This window comes from Gorilla gorilla, chromosome 3 (assembly GCF_029281585.2).
Source record: "Gorilla gorilla gorilla isolate KB3781 chromosome 3, NHGRI_mGorGor1-v2.1_pri, whole genome shotgun sequence".
NCBI classification, from domain to species: domain Eukaryota; kingdom Metazoa; phylum Chordata; class Mammalia; order Primates; family Hominidae; genus Gorilla; species Gorilla gorilla.
Window position 1 is genome coordinate 8153002 of NC_073227.2, and position 22366 is coordinate 8175367.

Here is a 22366-nt window from a genome sequence, read left to right on the forward strand (position 1 = left end):
TCATTTTAATGAAATTCCCGGAATGAATTGCCCAGGTGATTAGGTCTATTTCAAGAAAATATGAAAACTCCACTGTCTCCCCCAGCAAGCTGGCTAATAGAGAAACTATGTTTCATATATTTCTTGACATGGAAAAGAGCTTGGATACCTACTTGGTCCAACTCTTTATTTTACAGCTAAAGAAACTGGCTGAAAGGGGAAAGTGGCTTGCCAAGGCCACATAACAAGGTCAGAGACGGAGCCCAGCATAGCAGCCCAGCTTGCTTTTCCTCTTTGCCCGGCTGCCCATCACAGTGATATGGAAGAAAAGATGCTAAAGGACTTTCTGGAAAGTTCTTTGGTATGAATTCACCACTAGGATCCTTGGAAACAACCACAGCAGCCCAAGGGTGCTGTGTGTTCAACAATCAAATAAATAAATAAAGCCTTTAAGTCAAACCACTGTCATATGACATAATACCTTAGTTTTGGAGAGCAAGGGAAAGGAACAGTATTATCATTTTCTCTCTAGCATCAACTCTTCCATCAGAGCAGCAGAATTGATTAAAACAAGGCTTCCAGAAAGGGCATGCCTGCTTAATTTGCATTCAACCCTCAAATTAAAGGAATACTGGCATGCAATTTATATTTCTTGCATGCAATTTATATTTCTTGCATGTAATTTATATTTCTTATTACCGCAGCCTAATTTGACCTTTTATGCAACCATCTCCCTTCAGTTCACAGACAGCATTTTTACTGAGACTGTGACACGGATTTCTGGGCTTCTTTTTTTTCCTTTTTGAGAAAACAAAAGCAAAAAGCTTGCAAGTTTCCCATCTTTTCCAATGGCGTTAATCATTAAGGTAAAATCCCGGGCCTCGTTTTGCATAGAAAATGCCCTGGTGTTTATTCTGTATAGAGTGATACACATTGAACGATTAACTAGGCTACTCTCTTTTGCAGAGGTGATGGCTGTGCTGCATTCATTCAACAAACAGTTATCAGGCACTATGTGTCGGCTGCTGTTACACGAAGGAGAAGATACAACTGCAAAGGAGATGCAGTTCTTGCTCCCAAGGAGTGTTATACAAGGCAGGTCATGCGCAGGGTGCTTCTGAACACGGAGGAAGAGGTGATTCTCTTGCTGGGGGTGGGGATGTTGACAGCCGCTTCACAAAGGAGACAAAATGTGAGCTGAATCTCCAAGAAAGAGATCACCAAGAAGAGGTAGGGGAGACCATCTGAGCAGAGGACACAGCAAGAGGAAAGGCACAGAGTGGGGCTCAACACGGATGGAGTGTGGGGGGACAGTAGTGGGAGATGAAGCTGGAACGCTCTGAGTCACACTGTAAGGAGACTGACTGTCACACTGGGGAGGCTGGACTTTACCCAGCAGACTGCAGAGACACCTATGGCAGGAAACGTCCCCATGAGAATAAAGGTGGAAGTATTATAGATAGGCTGTGACCTGCATTAGGCTCTTCCACACAAAACCACGTTCCAGGCAGACGAGTTTCCTCTCTGTTCCTGAAGCAAAGTGAGCCCTGCCCTGCCTTGGGGTTTTGCTCCTGCCAAAAGGTTTGTTCCTGCAGACTGGGACACTCTTCCATCCACTCTTTCACTGGCTGGCTCCTTTTCACACTCCAGGAGGAAGCTCAAACCGCGCTTGCTCTGAGAGTCCTTCTGTGGCCTGTCTTCTTAAACGTTCCCTCACCCCCTAGCTAGTCACTATTATATTAACCCTGTTTGGTTCCTTCTCAGGATTTATCACAACCTGAAATCATCTTGTTTTTGAATTGCCTGTTTATTGCCTCCACCAATGGAATGGAAGTTCCACGAGGGCAGGGCCCCTGTCTTGTTCACTACCCATGTCTAGAAAGGCAGGCTGCAAAATCAATGTTGATTGAATGAATTAACTACTTAATGTGTTTCCAGAGTTCTAGCTGCAACTACACCCCCTTTTCTCCAACTGAACAAAGTATTTATGAGTATGAATGAGCAAGAGCGATAGTACTTATTACAGTGCCTGTATGTCGAAGCCACACACCACACCAATTTTTATTTTTTCCTTTGGAGACAGATTCTCGCTCTGTCACCCAGGCTGGAGTGCGGTGGCATGATCTCAGCTCAATGCAACCTCCACCTCCCAAGTTTAAATGATTGTCATGCCTCAACCTCCCCAGTAGCTGGGATTACAGGCGCGTACCACTATGCCCAGCTAATTTTTGTATTTTTAGTAGAGACGGGGTTTCGTCATGTTGCCCAGGCTGGTCTCGAACTTCTGACCTCAGGTGATCTGCCTGCCTCAGCCTCCCAAAGTGCTGGGATTACAGGCGTGAGCCACCGCGCCTGACCCCAGACCAATTAAATCCAAATCTCTGGGGGTGAGATCTAGACATCAGTATTTCAGGATCCCCTTGGGTGATTCCAATGTGTATCCAATGCTGAGATTCTAATACTTTTGAAGGACAAGCACACAGACAATCTTCATTTTGTTTCCCAGATCTACCAGTTTTCATACATGAAGCCTGGGACATCTTACTTAGCTACTCCCTAGTCTCTGGAATCTGTCTTATTTTTTAGAAGTAAATAAATTTGCAAATTTCAATATCTTACTTAAATTACTTGTGACACACATCACAAATAATCAGGACACATAAAGGCATCACGACCTCAAACTGAGACTTCCTAAATAGGAGAAGCAGCTTTTTAAAGCACAAGTATGTCATGATCCATTTCAGGGCATAAAAAAATTCCTTTATTATATCCAAAGCATTTCAGCTAGGATTTGATATCTACAAAGATGGCAATTTAACCTCAAAGAGTTACTCGCATTTCTACCTACAAGTAATTTATTGTTTGTGGTTTTACAGCACGTAAAGGATTTGGAAGTCCTCTGGAAAGGTAAACTTCGTGTACAGTTAATCATTTTCTGGATGTTTGTCATATACTGGGCACTAGGATATAGAAATAGAAATAAGATAGAAGTCCAACTCTTGCAGCGCTGAGAACAGGAGAGGTAAGACACAGCCAGGGTCACGACGGGTGTTACTCAAATACAGTCTTATAACAATGCTACCATTTATCAACCCTCTACTATGCATTTTGTGTGTGTAACTCACTATATACTCATAGCCATCCCAGAAGGCAGGTACTATTACTGTCATCTCCTTCCCCTTCTATTTTACAGATGAGGGCTATAAGGTACAGAAAGGTTAAGTATCTTCTCTAGGGTCACACAGCCATTAAATGACCAGAGCCTGGATTCAAATCCAGACAGCCCAACTCTAGAGCCCTCATGCCCAACCATCATACTACATTGTGTCATGGGAACAAAGGGGCAGGAAAGACCATTTTTGGCTGTAGGAAGGGGCTACTTCCTGGGAAAGACACCATTCGTGTTTGCCTTTAGAGATGGGTAGACTTTCAAGAGGCAGATATGGGGAAGGACTGTTTCCCGGCAAGGGGATAGCGTTCGTGAAGATCTAAAAATTCTTGATGAATAGCATGTTGTAGAGTATAGGCTACATAAGAAGAAGTAAGATAATGATGGGGAAATGGGCTAGGCTAGGGCCAGGTTATGGAGTGTCAGAATGCCAGTAAGGATTTGGGCTTTAGTTAGCAGCCATTTGTGAGCCCCTGAAGGCTTCTGAGTAGCAGAGGCACGTGGAGCAAACTTGAGGATGGACTGGAGAGGGAGATGGCAATGGGAGACCACTTAGGAAGTCATTTAATAATCCAGGCAAGGGGAACAAAAACAGCCTAGGAAAGTGACAGTGAGATAAAACAGGAAGTAGCAAATGAGAGCGATTACAGAAGAAACTCAACAGGACTTGATGTTGGATTGGAACTTGGAGTAAACGGAAGAGTCAAAGATGCATCTCAGGTTATTTGACACTGGGAGGATGGAGACACCATTAACTCAGATAGGGAAGACAGGAACAGGCTTGGCAGAGGAAAGGAGTCAGATAAATTTCCTTTGGGGATATAAGGAATTCATCTCATTATTCTCAAGCCAAACCACCAGGAAGATTTTCTATTATTTGAAGTCCTGTTCAGGAATCCTTCCCACTAACTGCTTTCCAATTGTTCTGTGACCTTTTACCTACTGAAATTGAGACAGGCACTTGTTGTGAGAGACTTAAGAAATTATTATATTTAATTACTTAGACTCTTCTGTCCTAGAAGGCTATGATGTCGTGTAATCCCATCGAGAGTACAGGAAAGCCAAAAGTTAGTTTCTTTGTTCAAGGAATTCAAAGCAAGGTGGGGAGGGGGGAGGCAAGAACTGCTGTCCAACTTGGGCAAAAGTTACATCCTAGAATTGAATTTGAAACCATTAACAGTTCAAGATGCGTTGCTCTGGTTCTAAAGAGGTGAATTAACATTTGGGGAGTGAACAGTGCTAGAAGTTGCAGCAGGTAAATTAGTCATAGATCCTTCTCAGAAAGACGGTATGGTTTATTCCCTCATTACCCGTGTGATCTATGGACCAGTGCCCTTAGCACCAAGAAACAGCTTATTAGAAATCTCAGGACCTACCGCAGACCTACTGAATCAAAATCATTTTATTAGGATCTCCATATACACCCATTTATTTTGAGAGTAGGGGCTTTGGAATCAGATGTATCTGGGTTTAAATCTCAGCTTAGCCACTTACTACTTACTAGCAGGTAGCCTCCTGTACTTTTGCTTCCTCATGTCTAAAATCAGGATGTGGTTCTACACCTTGGCTTCACATCGGAATGGGCCGGGAGTGCTTTCAAAAATTCCAAGCCCAGGCCACACTACACACCAATTACAACAGAATCTTTGCGGGTAGGATCCAAACTTCAGGATTTAAAGGCCTCTCAGGTGATTCCAATGTGCACTCAAAGCTGAGAACCACTCATGGCTTTGAAGAATAGGAGTGTGGCCATTGGAACCAGACAATCTTCACTTGTATCCTGTATCTACCACTTCTTATATATGAGACTGGGGCTTCTTAACCTCTCGCTAAACTTTAACTTCCTTCATCTGTGAAATGAATATGACCTGTAGTACCTCGTTCAAAGGACTCTGGGCATTGAAGGAGGTGAAACATGTAAAGCACTTAGCACAGTGCACAATATTATTATTTATGCAAGGCGCAGCTTCCTTTGCAGAAGGAACCTAGGAAGCAACATGTGGGTTGAAGTATCATATAAACACCAATCTGCAGCCATGCTCATACCTTACCCACCAGAGGTGAATTCCAATTACTTGGCCACCAAAAGGTTAGTGGGTTTTGCCTCAGCTATTGAAAAAAATGCAAAAAAAAAGTATTATTTTTCATTAGAGAATCTGAGGCAAAAGTTGGTTGGCAAGTAACTTTTGCAGAACAGGTGGGGGTTCTGCTGGAAGCATCCAAAATGCTTCCGGCTGTGGGGTCAGCACCAGGTGCAGAAGCGGGCATGGCAGATCACACAGTGCTTTTTCTTTGAACTGTCCTAGCACGTCAGGCAACAGACCCTGCACCTCATCTGCCTGGTGCCTCACAGCAATCTCCCCACTTAGAAAATCTACAATGAGCTGGAAGGGCCTTCACAAAGACTCTTGTCCAACTGCTTTGCTTTTTAGAGTGCTGCAAAGAGGTAACCAAGGCCCAGGGAGCTGAGAAGACTTATGCGGGGTCACAGGCAATTTAAAGCCATAACCAGAAGGCATAAAATGACCCAGTCAGATGTGGAGGAAACAGCCTAGTAGTGAAAAAGGAATTGAATGAAAGGGGAAAAAAGACGTAATAGTGCTTTGAACCAAAGAGCTTTATAAACACTTGTGGCTTTAACCTGCCCAGGAGGTAGACAAGCATGTGCCCTTTAGTTTGTCCTCAAACTCAACCTCTCACAAGAGGTTAAGGAACACACCCAAGGTTGGAATTGACACTCAGACCTCCAGACTTCCTGGCTTTGGAGCTGGAAGCTCAGCCTCCACCTCCCTTGTCTATCAGGAAAAACATCTGGGTTATAATGCTTGAGGATGGGATATCAAGGGGAAGTGGTGGAAGTTTTTGAGCAAGACTGCATGAGACCCTGCTAGGGGCCCCTCCCATTCCCTGAGTCACGCCTCAAAGAAGTTTCTGCACTTCTATCCTGGAGGCTCCCCTTGTATGACCTTTAGAGAAATCTATTTGCCTAAGACGTTGGATGGAAGGAAAGAGAGCTGAGACTTCAAAATGTGTGAACACAGACACACCCCAAGGAGCTGCCTAAAGTAACAAAGCCTTTCCTTCACATGGCCACTTCTGCCTGTTCTAACAGGGATCCCCAGCCACGTGAGCGAGTGCCTAAAGCAAAGCAAGAGGAACAGGCAGGACCACAAGAAGAAAAAGCAAGGGGAAGTCATCTTTAAAGGCCAAAAGGTCACATAAAACATAATAAAATACAACCGTTTCCTTTAAAAATTTTAATGGACAGGAAATGGTATAGAATAACTGCCAAGTCACATAAATTAACTTTTTTGTTAATGTTTGTGATCCCGGAAAGAACACACTATCAGTCGATGCAAACTGCATGGGCATTTTCATCAGTCATTGTCTGGGCACATGACTGAGTGTGGGCCACGGACCCATCTTTACTTGGTCCAGAAATAAAAGCAGCTGCCATGTGTGGCAGGCTGCAGATCTCCCTCGATCTCAGGGCTGGGATCCGGTCTTGGTCTTGAGTGATAGGGATTCTCCGGTAAAGGTCGATCTGTTTTCACTTTGGTGACCTGGGAAGGGTGAAGAGGGCAAAAGCAAAGTTGAAAGCTAGGGTGGAGGAATCTGTAACCATCAACGCACCTCCTGGTGTCTCCTCATTGCTCCCACTGCTACAACTGCTCCCCGACTTAAATTCCCAGCAAATCACATTCAGACTTATTTAATCGTTGAACAAACACTCAGGAAAGCCTACTTTATGTCATTCCCTGTGGTAGAAACTAGGGATACAGAAGGGAACAAGATACTGTCCTCAAGGGGATCACAGTCTACTGAGGGAGAAAGCCAGGAGTAACAACCAAGATTTCCAAATTACCCTGATGCCTAATGGCAATGATGGAGACAGGAACTGCCTCTATAGGAGCAAGGACTGTGCACATCTAACCCATCCTGAAGGCTGGGGGTCTGGAATATTTTTAAGGAGGTAAGACTTAGCTTAAAGTCTGAGCAGGAGCCAGTCAGAAAGGCAAGGGAGGAAAAGACATTCCAAATAAAGAGTACATATGAAGATAGGCAGGCATGTCTTCAGAATGGCTGAATCAAAGGCTGCATGAAGAATGGAGGGAGATGAAGCATCTCACCAAGAACTTATTGCTAGAAATGATGCTGAGCACATGATTCCATCCCATTTTCACTCTTATGAGGTCATTCTGCAGGGGCTCACTGAGGCCACCTAGCTAATAGTGGAAGAAATCGTACCCAAAGCCAGATATGCCTGCTCCAAAGCTTGTGCTTCTTAATACCACACTACAGTGGTGGACAGGCCACATGATAAAGGGTATTAAATGATATGCAAAGGTGTTTGCGTTTTAACCTGACGGTTAACAGGTGCCACTGAAGCACGGCAGTAACTAAATCCCATCTCTGTAGGCTGGGAAGTGTGAAAGCTAAACTGGAGAGAGGCAAGACCCATACTGGGGAGCTGAGCCAATAAGCCAGGAGAGTGGTGAAGTACTAAACTGCAACAGGGAGAGAGATAATTTACACTCACAGCATCCCCCAATGGTCACAAAAATCTCAACTGGAAAGCCAGCAGAAACTGCTGTCATTTTCAAGATAAAGAAATAGGCCCAGAGAAGTAAGAAGACATAAGGCCACAGCTGTCAGCAGTCTTCTGATTATTCCTCTACTGGTCTGAACTCTTAAGTCACCTCATGTAAAATGACCAGATTCATCTTCCTAGATGTATAAATTCAGAAACCTTTTATTGGGAACAGAGCTTTTGTGTATACAATCACACAATTATTATTATAACCACCTTATGAGGCATTATTATCTCTAGTGCACAGATGAAGACCAGGGAGGTTGGCATGCCTAAGATAAGATACACACTAATGTCAGAGCTAAAGCTGGAACCTAAGTCTTCAAGTCTACTAGTTTTGTTTGTTTGCTTTTGAAAGTTATCCCACCGCCCTGTCATAAGTACAGATGGTTCCTAATGATCCACTAGTGGTTCCCTGGTATTTGCAGCTCCTTTAAGGAATTAAAGACATTTATGAAACTGGCTGGGCACAGTGGCTCATGCCTGTAATCCCCGCACTCTGGGAGGCTGAGGCAGGTGGATCACTTAAGGTCAGAGTTCAAGACCAGCCCAGGCAACACGGTGAAACCCCATCTCTACTAAAAATACAAAATTTAGCTGGCCATGGTGGCGGGTGCCTGTAATCCCAGCTACTCAAGAGGCTGAGGCAGAATTGCTTGAACCCAGAAGGCAGAGGTTGCAGTGAGCAGAGATCGTGGCACTATACTCCAGCCTGGGTGACAGAGTGAGACTCCACTTCAAAAAGAAAAACAAAAAAAATGTTGTCCAGGCTAGTCCTGAACTCGTGAGCTCAAGCGATCCTCCTGCCTCAGCCTCCCAAAGTGCTAGAATTGCAGGTGTGAGCCATGGCACCTGATTGAGAAATACACTTTTGAAAAGAGTTAAGAGAATTTTTTTTTATCTCACAGAGTTTTAAAAAATGTTAATACAAAGATTCAAGAATAAATATGCTTTCTTACTAGCATGACTTGTTATTTCTTCTTTCATAAGTCAGAAATGAGAAAAGGTAGTTTTATTTGTTACATGTATAAGTTCTACCACTTTCCAACCTAGAATTATCAACTATGTAAAATAATATGTTCAGTACATCAGAAAGTATCTGAAAATAATCAAGCCAGATATAAAAGACAAAAAAATTGCTACATTATTACTTATGACACCAAGCTTATAATCCAACCATTCACAGATGCTATACACAAAGAGAAGGGAACTAGACCGGGTATGGTGACCTGTAATCCCATCACACTGGGAGGCTAAGGTGGGAGGACTGCTTGAGCTCAGGATCTCAAGACCAGACTGGGTAATATAGCAAAATCCTGTCTCTACTAAAATACAAAAATTAGTTGGGCATGGTGGCCTGCACCTGTAGTCCCAGCTACTTGGGAGGCTGAGGTGGGAGAATCACCTGTGCCCAGGAAGTCAAGGCTGCAGTGAGCTGTGATTGCACCACTGCATTCCAGCCTAGGAGAGAGAGTGAGACCTGAGTTTTTTCCTCCATGCCTTGCTACCTGTGCTGCCCCACGGGGAACGGAGGGAGCTGAGGCTGAAGAAGCAGGGATGGGTCAGATCATAAAGGGCCTGCATGCCATGTTATGGAGAAGATGCTTTATCTCACCAGCAATGCAGAGTCCCCGTACAGTTTTTAAAAACACAGTGACGTAAGATTTGTTTTCCACACAGATCACTCTTCTTGTGGAGGTGTAATTTAATCCTCAATTCTTCAATTTCATCTAAAGCCCACATTGATCCACCCTCCTCTCCCAGAAATTCATGTCCCCCAGGTTAAGAACTCCTGTCCAAGAATAAGATAACAGCAGCAGGAACAATGAGAGGATTAAAAAAAAAAATTCCAGAAGATGCTAATCTAAAGGAAGTGATGACTGCATGGAATCAGTAGGGAATGAAGAATTCAGGTTTCTAGCTCTGATGTTTCAACAGACGGTGGTGTCACAACTAAGATAGGAAATATAGGAGAAAGAGAAACACTTTTAAAACTACAAGAATGTAGTTTTTAAAAAAAAAATCTTAGATATGTTCCTGAAAAATGTGGCATAAGCCTGATCCTATTTCCCCAGTGAATTCCACAATAACCTCCACAATGTTTTCAACTGACAGTGTTTCACTAATACTTTATCTTTCTCTACTCCCTTCTGTTCTTTAATTAGCTAATTAACTAAAAACAAATCTGCACATGCTAGAAGGCCTAAAGAAAAAAATTTTTTTTTTTTTGAGACGGAGTCTCGCTCTGTTGCCCAGGTTGGAGTGGAGGTAGTGGCACAATCTCCATTCACTGCAAGCTCCACCTCCTGGGTTCACACCATTCTCCTGCCTCAGCCTCCCAAGTAGCTGGGACTACAGGCGCCCACCACCATGCCCGGCTAATTTTTTGTATTTTTAGTAGAGACGGGGTTTTACCATGTTAGCTAGGATGGTCTCGATCTCCTGACCTCATGATTTGCCCACCTCAGCCTCCCAAAGTGATGGGATTACAGGCATGAGCCACCACGCCCGGCCAGAAATATTTCTATTTTTAAAAATTCCTTTCTGGATTGTGTATAATCACTGCCTAATATGTTTGGTAAATCTGGTAAGTTCTTACATCATATCTGTATTTACAGAGACCCTTTGCTGACCACCTCCTGCCTTTATCGCACCCGAGTCAGAGAGCGAGACCTCCAGCAGAAGCCTTCTTACCTTTGACAGTTCTCCCAGGTCAGGCCGCACCCAGCCCAGTTTGTCCAGCACACACTCGTCAAACTTTGCCTGCTGTTTGCGACAGTGACGAAATAACTGCTGGCCAGTATAATCAATGCAAGTCCAATATTCTGTAAAAGGCTCTGCACAGTGACGTTTTATCTGCCTGGAAAAGAAAGCTGGGTTAGGGGCATCTCTTTGCAAAACAATGAAAAACAGAAAAGTGAGAAAAAAATAGGTACAGATCTCAAATACATAGCCTTGCTTTTTGAAAGGTATGTGAGTACATATTCTTACCTCACTTACAAGACAACTTCAGGATCCTCAATTTGAGAACAAGTTAGTAAACAAAAAAGATTTCTGAGGTAGAAAACCTAATTTCTTTATATAGTAAGAAGAAAAGAGTGTAGCCTAATGCACGCCTATTTTACTCAGAGAGGAACTCCTTACTTGGGGCCTATTTATTCTTTTCTTTAGATCCAATTCCTCTAAGGGTATCAGCTTAGCAAATTTAGAAGAGAAGGAGGCATAATTAAATCATGGACATGCTGATAGAAGTCAAACGCGACAGACAACGGCAAAGGAAGAGACAGAATTATAAAAAGCAAATACACAAACTAACAAGCAGAAGATCCTGGGATCATTCAGTATAAAGACAAACTGTACTCCACTCCTCAAAAGCTCAAGGTCCTCATTTTATTTACGCATTGAACAAAAATAGATATTAATCCTTGCTATCAAGAACAAAGTTATATTATATTTGGTATTCTCTGTTAAGAAGCAGGCTAGCATATAATTCATTCTGTGGCCATCAAAAATGGCTAGAGAAAACTTAACTTCTGTGTATAAAAAGAATAAGTTTCAGTTTTTTGCAAAATCCTCCTTATCTTATCATTCAACCCTGCTAATATGCATGTTCAAGCAAGAATAAAATACCATCATTTTATGTAAAAGCCATACTTGAGGCAGTGAAATTCAGAACACCTCTTTCTCCCCATGAAATAATAATTTTATTATTTAAGTGCTTACCTGTCATACTCCAGAAATCTAGCTACACTCTCACATGAATCTTGTTTAACATGGATCAGGAAGGAAGGATCTCAGAGATGGCTTAAGGAAGTATACAGTGAAAAATCTGCTTTCCACCCTGCCCAATAAGCCACTCAGTTGCTCTCCTAGAGGTCCACCAATGTCACCAGCTTCTTAGGTTTCCCTTCCGGCTATACTAAGCATAACCTGCACCCACATAACTTCTACTCAAGAATCACTTTGGTAGAAAGCAACCATTTCCAATGGGAGTTTTATATTCCTCCAAAATGCAGCAGCAGCAGACGGGCTGCAAGCCACTACTCTAGTAGCACGGATCCCTGTTCTGGACCCTGTTACCCATACCTAACAATTATCTACTAATGCCTAAAACCAGCAACTTCAGCAGTGAGAAATTCCTCTACGGAGGCAGTTAGGCACCTTGGGAATTTGTGAAATCCAAACATTCCCCGCTTAAAATGTACTACCACTGGGCCATGGAAAAAATGCTTTGCAAAAGTTCTCTTAGAAAATAAAAATTGTTTAGGCTGGATGCTGTGGCTCATGCCTGTAATCCCAGCACCTTGGGAGGCCAAGGTGGGCGGATCACTTGAGGCCAGGAGTTCAAGACCAGCCTGGCCAACATGGCGAAACCCCATCTCTACTAAAAATACAAAAATTAGCCAGGCAGGTGGCACACACCCGTAATCCCAGCTACTCAGGTGGCTGAGGCACGAGAATCGCTTGAACCCAGGAGGCAGAGGTTGCAGCGAACAAAGATCACGCCACAGCACTACAGCCTGGGTGACAGAGTGAGACTCTGTCTCAAAAAAAAAAAAGAAAAATTGTTTAAATAAACACACACACACACTCAATCTCGCTGGCAATCAAATCAATGCAAATTGAAACATTTGCACCTCCCAAATACTGCAAATTAAATATTTGCACCTCCCAAATATTTAAATACTATGCATACCAGAATCCAGCGCTGAGGACAGCATAAATTGATCCAACATTTAAAAAACAAAAGCATTTGCTGGGCACGGTGGCTCACGCTTGTAATCCCAGCACTTTGGGAGGCCAAGGCAGGTGGATCACGAGATCAGGAGATTGAGACCATGGTGAAACCCCGTCTCTACTAAAAATACAAAAAATTAGCCGGGCGTGGTACTGGGCGCCTATAGTCCCAGCTACTCGGGAGGGTGAGGCAGGAGAATGGCGTGAACCCGGGAGGCGGAGCTTGCAGTAAGCCAAGATCGTGCTACTGCACTCCAGCCTGGGCGACAGAGCGACACCCCATCTCAAAAAAAAAAAAAAAGCAATACAGTTCAAGAGCCATAATGATGTTCAAAGCCCTTTATAGAGTAAACTCACTGTTAGGAAATTTATGCCAAGGAATTATTAACTGATGAAAATGATCTATACGCAAAGGTAATCACTGCAGATTTATCCAAAATAATCAAAAACTGAAATCAACAATGATGTTCAATAACAGGAATTGGTCAGGTACGTTATGGTTGGTTTATCCACTGATGGAATAATATATAACCATTAAGAATGATGATCATGGCCAGGTGCGGTGGCTCACACCTGCAATCCCAGCACTTTGGGAGGCCAAGGAGAGCGGATCACTTGAGGTCAGGAGTTCAAGACCAGCCTGGCCAACATTCTGAAACCCCATCTCTACCAAAAATGCAAAAAAATTAGCCAGGCGTAGTGGCGCAGGCCTGTAGACCCAGCTATTCAGGAGGCTGAGACATGTGACTCGCTTGAAGCCAGGAGGCAGAGGTTGCAGTGAGCCAAGATCACACCATTGCACTCCAGCCTGGGCAACAGAGTGAGACTCCGTCTCAAAAAAAAAAAAAAAGATGATCATGAAGACTATATAGCAACTTTGAAGAATGTTTCCAATAATATCAAGTGAAAAATGAATTTCTCAATGTATACATACTATGATTATAACCACAAAAATATCTTTGCATAGGGACAGAGACAGCAGAAGCAAGAAAGGAAGAAAGCAGCTACTGTGCTAAGGTATCTATTTTTTTTCTCTAACTTCATTGTAGTGGACATTGGTGGTTTCTGCCTTGTCAGCAGTCATTCCCCATTCTTCTGTAACATCCTTCTAATTTTCCTTTGGGAACAACCCCTCCCTGTCTCTCAGCAATGTGGTTTGGATGAAGCTAAGTCCACTCCCCATCTCAGGCCTGACCAATTAGAGCTTTTTATCTCCTGAAGCACAAGTGATGCAATGATATGTATACAAAGTCCGCCAGCCAGGACAATTAGACTCAGTCCAGGAGCTTCTGCTCACTTCTGGATAAAGGGCACACTTTGTCTAGGTTTGCTAAGCAAGTATCAACAGAACAGCAACTCGAGTGGCTGGTGGCCATTTTTGGTACAGCAAGGTGAGAGTCTTTCTGAAATGAGGTCAACAGAGAAAACCAGAACTAAGAGACTGTGAAAAGAGGAGAGGCAAAAAGACATCAAGTAGTTGTGAAATTATTTAAGCCCTTGAATCCAGCCCTGCCTGATGCCAGGCCTATTTCTGGACTTCAGAGTTACAAGAGCCAATTTCCTTTGAGTTGACTTTCTCTCCTTTTAAATAGAGTGCTAATATGCTTGTTAAAACATTTTCCTACAATTACACAGTTTAGTTTTTTTTTACTTCAGTATCAAGCACAATGACCTACCTAAAACCTAACTCCGAATACAGTTTTCTTTCCATCATACCTGTGTTCTGTAGTAATGACAACAACCTAGTGAATGCCTGCTTAAAAAGGACTGTGATAGGTTGTTTTACGTGCCTTTTCAAATTTTTCACAGCAAAAAGACTTTCCCCTTGCTGTAGCAAAAATGGTCACCAGTCACTTGCTTAGCAAACCTAGATAGGTATTATTTTACAATTTGGAAACTGAGATTCATGGAGATAAAAGAACTTGCCAGATAATAAAAACAAAACCAAAAATAATTATCATCCTTTGAATGTTTTACCTTGGTCTGATTTCAAAGCCTATGTACTTCCTAATAAAATCCAGATTATTAGCTGGCTGTTCACTTATTCATTTAAACCTTTATGCTTCAACCAAGTAGGCACTGATACCAAAGATTTTTACCTAAAGAAGTCCAAAGCACACTTGTTGACCAGTTTGCCTTCCTCTAAACACCGCCTCAGATCTTTCTCTTCCCAGCAGCAGAGCATAAACTCCTTGTTGGGCTTATCACATTGAGCTCCATAGTGATGGCCGCAGCTTTAAGCACAGCAGAACTAATTTTCACCTAGGAAAGGAAAGATAGGACAAAGGCCACAGACTGTGAACCAGAATACCACTTTCTCAGCTTTACCTCATGCGGGTCAGAATAGAGAACACAAAAGTAGCACTGTTCTGACTTTACCAAGAAAATTAAACACTGTCATAATAATAATTTTTTTTTTTTTTGAGACAGGGTTTCACTCCCATCCCCCAGGCTGGAGTGCAGTGGCGCGATCTCGGCTTACTGCAACTTCGGCCTCCCAGGCTCAAGCGATTCTGCTGCCTCAGCCTCCCAAGTAGCTGGGATTACAGGCATAAGCCACCTCGCCCAGCGATTCTTTAAAATCTATGGTGATTTAGAGAACACGAAGCTCTTTCACATATATTATTTTCTTCACTTTTACAATAGTCTCATGAAGAGATTAATATTCCCATTTTAGAGCAGAAGAAATGGCACCCCTAATAGAATCTTTATTTATGGTAGAGAGAAAAGGGGTGTAGAGAAGGATGAAGTCTTCTGGGATGCAGGGAGAGGAACCAACTCTGGAGAGCCTTGCTGAGTTTCTGCTGCTGGAATAAAATTAATAGATATATAAGGCTGGGCACAGTGGCTCATACAGGTAATCCCAGCACTTTGGGAGGCCAAAGCAGGCAGATCACTTGAGGCCAGGAGCTCAAGAACAGCCTGGCCAACATGGTGAAAGCTTGTCTCTAGTAAAGATACTAGAGATGTATCTGGGCGTGGTGGTGCACACCTGTAATCCCAGCTACTAGGGAGGTTGAGGCATAAGAATTGCTTGAACCCAGGAGGCAGAGGTTGCAGTGAGCCAAGATCACGCTACTGCACTCCAGCCGGGGTGACAGAGCAAGACTCTGTCTCAAAAAAAAAAAAAATTAAATTAAATTAAATTAAATTAAAGGATAAATAAAACTCCCAGAGGACTACGGAGTCACAGAAGATGAGGCTGGAAGAGATCACAAAGAGCATCCAGTCCATCTAGTCCATCTAGTAATAACTAATAATAAAGTACTAAAATCTACAAATTTTTTAAAAATCAGAGCGTATCCAAGGTTGCCATCCCTTTATGCCCACCAATTTTGCTCAATAGTATTTTAGTGATATTTTCTTGAGAAGATACACAGTGTAGATATAGCCAGCTCAGAGAGAACTGCAAACTGTCCAGGGCCTACAAACAGCTGCTTAAGCAAGAGACCTGTGGTCCCTTTTCTGTACTACCTTTTCTTATACCAATACCACAATGTTTTAATTACTGTCACTGAAGATAACATTTTGTTATCTGGGAGAACCATCCTCCTCATTCTTCCTTTTCAAAACTTTTTTGGCTATTCTTTCAGATGAACACCTTGCCCCAATAATTTGCATTCAAATTGTATTAAATTTAGTTATATGTTAAATTAGGGAACAATGGGCACTTTTTATAATACTGGGTGCCTGCTCAAACTTCACATCCTCAGAGAGCCTCTCTCTAATCATCTTATATAAGCTATTATCAGTGGTCACTCATGTGGTCTGGTCTTAGCATTCATGTGCTAAGTCTGATCAATTCTAGACATACTTGTTCTTTCCTCTCTGTAAGCACAGTTTCTGTATTAAGCACCAATTACACTGGGGTCATTAACATCTTTCTCAATAATTTTAAGAGCCCCTGAGTGGTCTGTGTGTGACTAGAACATAAGCTCCCAGAGGGAAGGGATTTTGTTTTCAACAGAGATCCACTACTGTAAAGATATCAATTCTCCCTATATTAAGCTATGGTAATTAAATATAATGTTGACTACGGTACACACCAAGCACCCAAAATAGTGTCTAGCACAAGTAGCTGTTGAGCACCCACTCTTTGCTAGAAAATGGGGATACAATAATTAGAAAACAGATATGAATACATCAATCACACCTTCTCATCCACAACACAGTATTTCTCTCCATTTATTCATAGTCAAGTCATTCTTGTCCTTTGGTTAAAACTAGTTTCCTTCATTATAGGGACCTTGAACATTTCTTGTTTATTCCTCCGTATTTTAGCACTTTTGATACTATCTAAATAGGATAGTTTTTCTATTAGACTTTCAAACTGTTTACTGCTTGCTTGTATACTGTATTTTCTCTCCAGCCATCTTACTGAACTCTTGTTAGTTCTGACACAAAACTCAAGAAGATTAACAGAAAAACTGCCATTTACAAATAAAAACTGTCTCTTTCCCTTCTGCTACTTTATTTTTTTCTTCTTATTCTCATTTCCTATTTTATTGCTTTAACCAACCCCTTCAGGACAATACAGATGAAGAGCAATGACAGCAGACAACCTTCCCTTTTTCTAAAATTAAAAGCAAGTTTGGTATAATATTTGCTGTTGGTATCTGGAATATAGTTGTTTGGATATTCCTTGTTAAGAAAGCTTCTTTCTAATTCTAATTAGTTTTGCTTTACTGTTGTTTTCTATACCAGAAAAGACTAAAATTTTTAGGCTTTGTTTTCATTAATTTATAAATGTAACATAGAGCATTAACAGATTTTGTAAAACTGATCCAATGTATTTCTAGAATAAAATCTAGTCTGTCACAGTGTATTATGCTTTAATACACTACTGAATTTGATTTGTAAAATTAAAAATTGTTGTGTGAGAACAGTCTGTAATTTTATTTTATTATTTTTTTGAGACCGAGTTTCGCTCTTGTCCAGGCTGGAGGGCAGTGGCGCAATCTCGGCTCACCGCAACCTCCACCTCCCGGGTTCAAGTGATTCTCCTGCCTCAGCCTTCCTGAGTAGCTGGGATTACAGGCATGCACCACCACATCCGGCTAATTTTGTATTTTTGGTAGAGACGGGGTTCCTCCATGTTGGTCAGGCTGGTCTCAAACTCCCGACCTCAGATGATCCTCCCACCTCAGCCTCCCAAAGTGCTGGGATTATAGGCGTGGGCCACCACGCCCAGCTGTAATTTTATTTTTTATGCACTTTATGCAGCTAGGTTATTAATAAAAGGCAAGGAAAGATGACAAGAGTAATTAATCTATACACTATAGAAAGGAGAATAAAGTTATGACTATGTCTATTAATAGTGCAACTGTTACAATTATCAAAGATAAAGTTATGACATAAGTGAAATCTGCCATGATGACTCTAATAAATTTATGTTTAAAATCTGTAAAGTTTTTGTATTAAAGTTTTTGAAAATAAAAGAATTTATTTAGGTAAACTGGCACACATTTGCTTGTTTTATTACCTATAAACAGCTAGGAGAATAAAAACTAACACTCAAACTTTTCTAAAAGCTTAATATATTTTAATAATTAAGTTAGTTATATTTACTTGTCATATGCCTTAAAAGAGCTTTAACTGGCTGATTCAATTATTCAAAGGCCCAAAACTATACGGCCCAAAAAGCCTGACACATTATTTATTTCCCTACAAATGTGGAAATCTTATCAAAATGAAGGTATACACATGTTGCTGAGCACATAAAACACCATCCCTGTCACAGGAAAATAAAGGAAGACATTGAGTCTGTTTCATAATTAATGAAAAAGAGGGATGTGCTAGAGACAACACAGTGAGTCAGTGGTAACCCCAGAACTAGAACACAGAGATTGTGACCTCCAACCAGGCTTCTTCCCATTATATCACCATCACTGAGGTGGATGAGCCTGAGATGTCACCATATCCCCTCACCTGCTTCTTCACTGAGACTGATGAATTCCAACAGAAACAACATCCTTTCACAGCTGTTTACCATGAATATCGTCTCAAATTCATTCAGATCTCTTTGTCTCAAACAACACAGAATTTCAACATCCTTCTCATTTATTCTCACAACAGCCTCACTGCACAGCAGGGCTACACAGTCTGCAGGTGTGGAAACTGAGACAAAGTCACCATCTAGAGCCAATCAACCTTCTAGTCTTGTCCTTGTCTCCTTAAACTACGTCTGTACCTCTTTTTGTAGTACTTTATTTATACCATGCCTTGAGTTTTCCTAAATTTATGTAAAACAGAGAATAGTACTTAATAGAACTGTTATGAAGATTAAATGAGTTAATATATATAAAAATAATAAGAACAGTGCCTATCACATCGAAAGCACACCATAAATATTAGCTATTTTTATTTTTACTCAAAATTATCAAATGTGTCCAAGGACTTTCCAGTCCAAAGCTTCTGACTGCTTTTTCAATGGGGATGTGTCATAACTCCTAAGCCAATGAGGTCCAAAATGTATTTAACTCGTTCTCCAAACGGGCTCCTTTTTCTGGCTTCACCAGTACTATTGCCACGCTGCAAATCTGACTTTGATTCTTCAACCTTCCCTACCTCCAATATCTAATCCATTGCTAAGTCTGATCAATTCTAGATATACTTGTTCTTTGCTCTCTGTAAGCACAGTCTCTGTAAGCACCAATTACACTGGGATCATTAACATCTTTCTCAATAATTTTCAGAGCCACTGAGACCAGTCTCCCTGCTTTTCTTTTTCTTTCTTCAATCCATTCTTCACACAGCTGCTACCATGATCTCCCTAAATGACAATTCTTATTTTACTCTGCTGTTATATTAGCAACCAAACTCTCATTCAGCCTTAACAGCAGAGTAAAGCCTAAACTTCTTAACGGGTACCGAAAGGCTTCTGGACCCAAACTATCTTTCCACCCTTCTCACCCACAACATTTCAAAAAGGGACTGACTATTTACTGTTCTCTCAAAACACTGAACTCCTTTTTGACTCTCTGCATTTTCCTATCTCCTTACTTTTGCTCGGACCCTACCCTCACTTAGAGGGAGGGGTCTTCTCTTCATCTCCGCCCATAAATGCCATTCTTCATATGCCATTTAGTCATGTCTTACATTATGCCCAAAAAGTGCTTTCTCTATTCCCTTTATAGTTTCAGAGAATTTTATAGCTGGGATCACCTCATCTTACAAATAACCGTGTCTGCAAATGCTAAAATCAAGTAATCAAGGTGACCGGCAGGTAGGCCTAGAATTTAGATACAACTTCAAATCTTTTCCTAAACCACATCTTCCCCCTTTCATAGTATTTAATCACACCTTGTCTTGTATTTTAGTTATTTATGTAATTATTCGTATGTTCATTCAATTGTGTGAAGAGTAAAGGCAAATGTATTTCAGATACATCAGTTGTATGAAGTAGAACTTCAGATGTTTGTTGAACCTAATAAAAATTGCAACAAGAAATACAGCAACTCAAGATTAACCCAGCTACATGGGGTGGGGGCAGGGGGTTGGTTCACCGGGGGGAACAAAAGAGTGGGGGCCACATGGCAGCTCCCCTCTGCCACCTCAGAGTAAATGTCACTTTAATATAATAAAGTCCCTGAACATAGCTAATAATTTCTTCCTCTGAGGAAAATAACAGTTGCCACTCTCACAGGCATCTAAGATTAAATGAAGCATTGCAGGTAGAAGACTTAACATATGGCCAGGCGCGGTGGCTCACGCCTGTAATCCCAGCACTTTGGGAGGCCGAGGCAGGCAGATTACGAGGTCAGGAGATCGAAACCATCCTGGCTAACACGGTGAAACCCCGTCTCTACTAAAAATACAAAATATTAGCCGGGTGTGGTGATGAGCGCCTGTAGTCGCAGCTACTCGGGAGGCTGAGGCAGCAGAATCGCTTGAACCCGGGAGGTGGAGGTTGCAGTGGGCCAATATCGCGCCACTGCACTCCAGCCTGGACGACAGAGCGAGACTCTCAAAAACAACAAAACAAACAAACAAAATACTTAACATGGTGCCTGGTATATCATTGCTGGTACATCATTTCTAGTCTTGGCCTTCCTCTCCTTTAATACAGCCTGTTCTACTATCCAGCCCGGCCATGACACTCCTCTGCCTTAAAACCTTCCACCTCTTCCCACCACCTCCCTTACTGGATCAAGTCCAAACTGTTTGGTCTGGCCTTGTAGAAGCTGCTTCCAAGTCCTATCTCAGCCCGAGTTGCCTCTCCAGGCTCAGCACCTGCTGCTTCCCACCACCACCACTAGGGTCACATCAAACTGTACTTGGCTCCCTAAACACACAAGTTCTGCTAGGCCGTCTCATTCTTGTGAGTTTTCACCCATAATATAGTGGAAAAGCACTGGTTTTAAAATCAGACCTGGGTTCACTTCCAGCTCTATTACTTACGAGCTCCGTGACCTTGGGCAAATCATTTCTACTCTCGGGGACTAATTCCTTATTTATAACGTTACGACCAATTGTGTGTGTGTGTGTGTATATATATATATATATGACCAATTGTGTGTGTGTATATATATATATATGGTGTATATATATATATATATATATGGTGTATATATATATATATATATGGTGTATATATATATATATGGTGTATATATATATATATGGTGTATATATATATATATGGTGTATATATATATGGTGTATATATATATATGGTGTGTATATATATATATGGTGTGTATATATATATGGTGTGTATATATATATGGTGTATATATATATGGTGTGTATATATATATATATGGTGTGTATATATATATGGTGTATATATATATATGGTGTGTATATATATATATATATGGTGTATATATATATATATATATATATATATCTTACCTTATAGTGTTGCTGGGAGGATTCAATGAATTAATGCATGGAAAGTAATTAGCATCCTGCCTGGTATCTAGAAAGGACTTGATCATGTTAGCTATAATTAGTAGGGTATGTTTCTACTTCACTTCTCACAGCACTAACTACATTGTAGTGTGACTGCCTCTTTATGTGTCTGTCTCCCTACTGGATTGTAAAGTCCATGAAAGCACGAAGTACATCTCTTCCAGCGTTACGTGCACACGTTAATTACTCAAATGATATCTCTTGAATAAAAGAATGCTTTAAATGGGTCCTGTTACCAAACACCTTCCCAAGGCTGTGAGTAGATGCACGCTCCAATATTGTCTCATTTTCCCGCGGCTTCGTCACCCCACTCTATGCACTCGGCACCGGCCATACCACTTTAAGGTAGGTGACCGTCCCCCTCGACTGTGAGCCCCTAGGGTTGTATACTCACCTCGCATGCAAGTTTGAGGATTAAGCGACATAAGCTAAGGAAAATGACTGGTTGGTGCTTAATAAAATGTATCACTATTATTCACGGAAGGAGAAACAGGTCGCTGTGGAGGGCGAAAGGGGGAGGATTCTAGAGCCACTGCAGGATGCGACAGGGTGGGGTAGAGAGGGGAGGCGACTCCCAAAGCTGCGGAGGGGACCTCCGGGGGTCGACCTGTATATGCGTTGGAGGACTGGGGAGGGGGGCCCGGGTCCCAGGATCCGCGGAGCCCAAGCGGGGCTAGGCCCAGGCCCGAGAAGCCGCAGCCCCATGTCTCCCTTGCCTGTCCTCCGGATAGCCTCACCTCATCTACTTTCAGCTCCTCTAGAGTGGGCAGCTCCACTATCCCCGGCATGACGGCTGCAGCCCCGACCCCGACGAGAAGCCCTCAGCCGCGTCGCCCCCATCTCCTCGAACTCCCCTTTCGACCGCCGAGTGCCACACGGCGCCTGCGCATGCGCATCTGGCAACACGCAGGCGTATTGCCCTGCCCAACCACGAGCGAGGGAGCGTGCGCAATACCGAGAACTCTTCGGCCTCC

At 42.1% G+C, this 22366-nt stretch overlaps 1 pseudogene; it reads right to left on the reverse strand.

The window, feature by feature from the left end:
- LOC129533287 (NADH dehydrogenase [ubiquinone] 1 alpha subcomplex subunit 8-like) overlaps window positions 1-22281 on the reverse strand; it is a 135194-nt pseudogene extending 112913 nt beyond the window's left edge.
- Window positions 22282-22366: the final 85 nt, after the last annotated feature.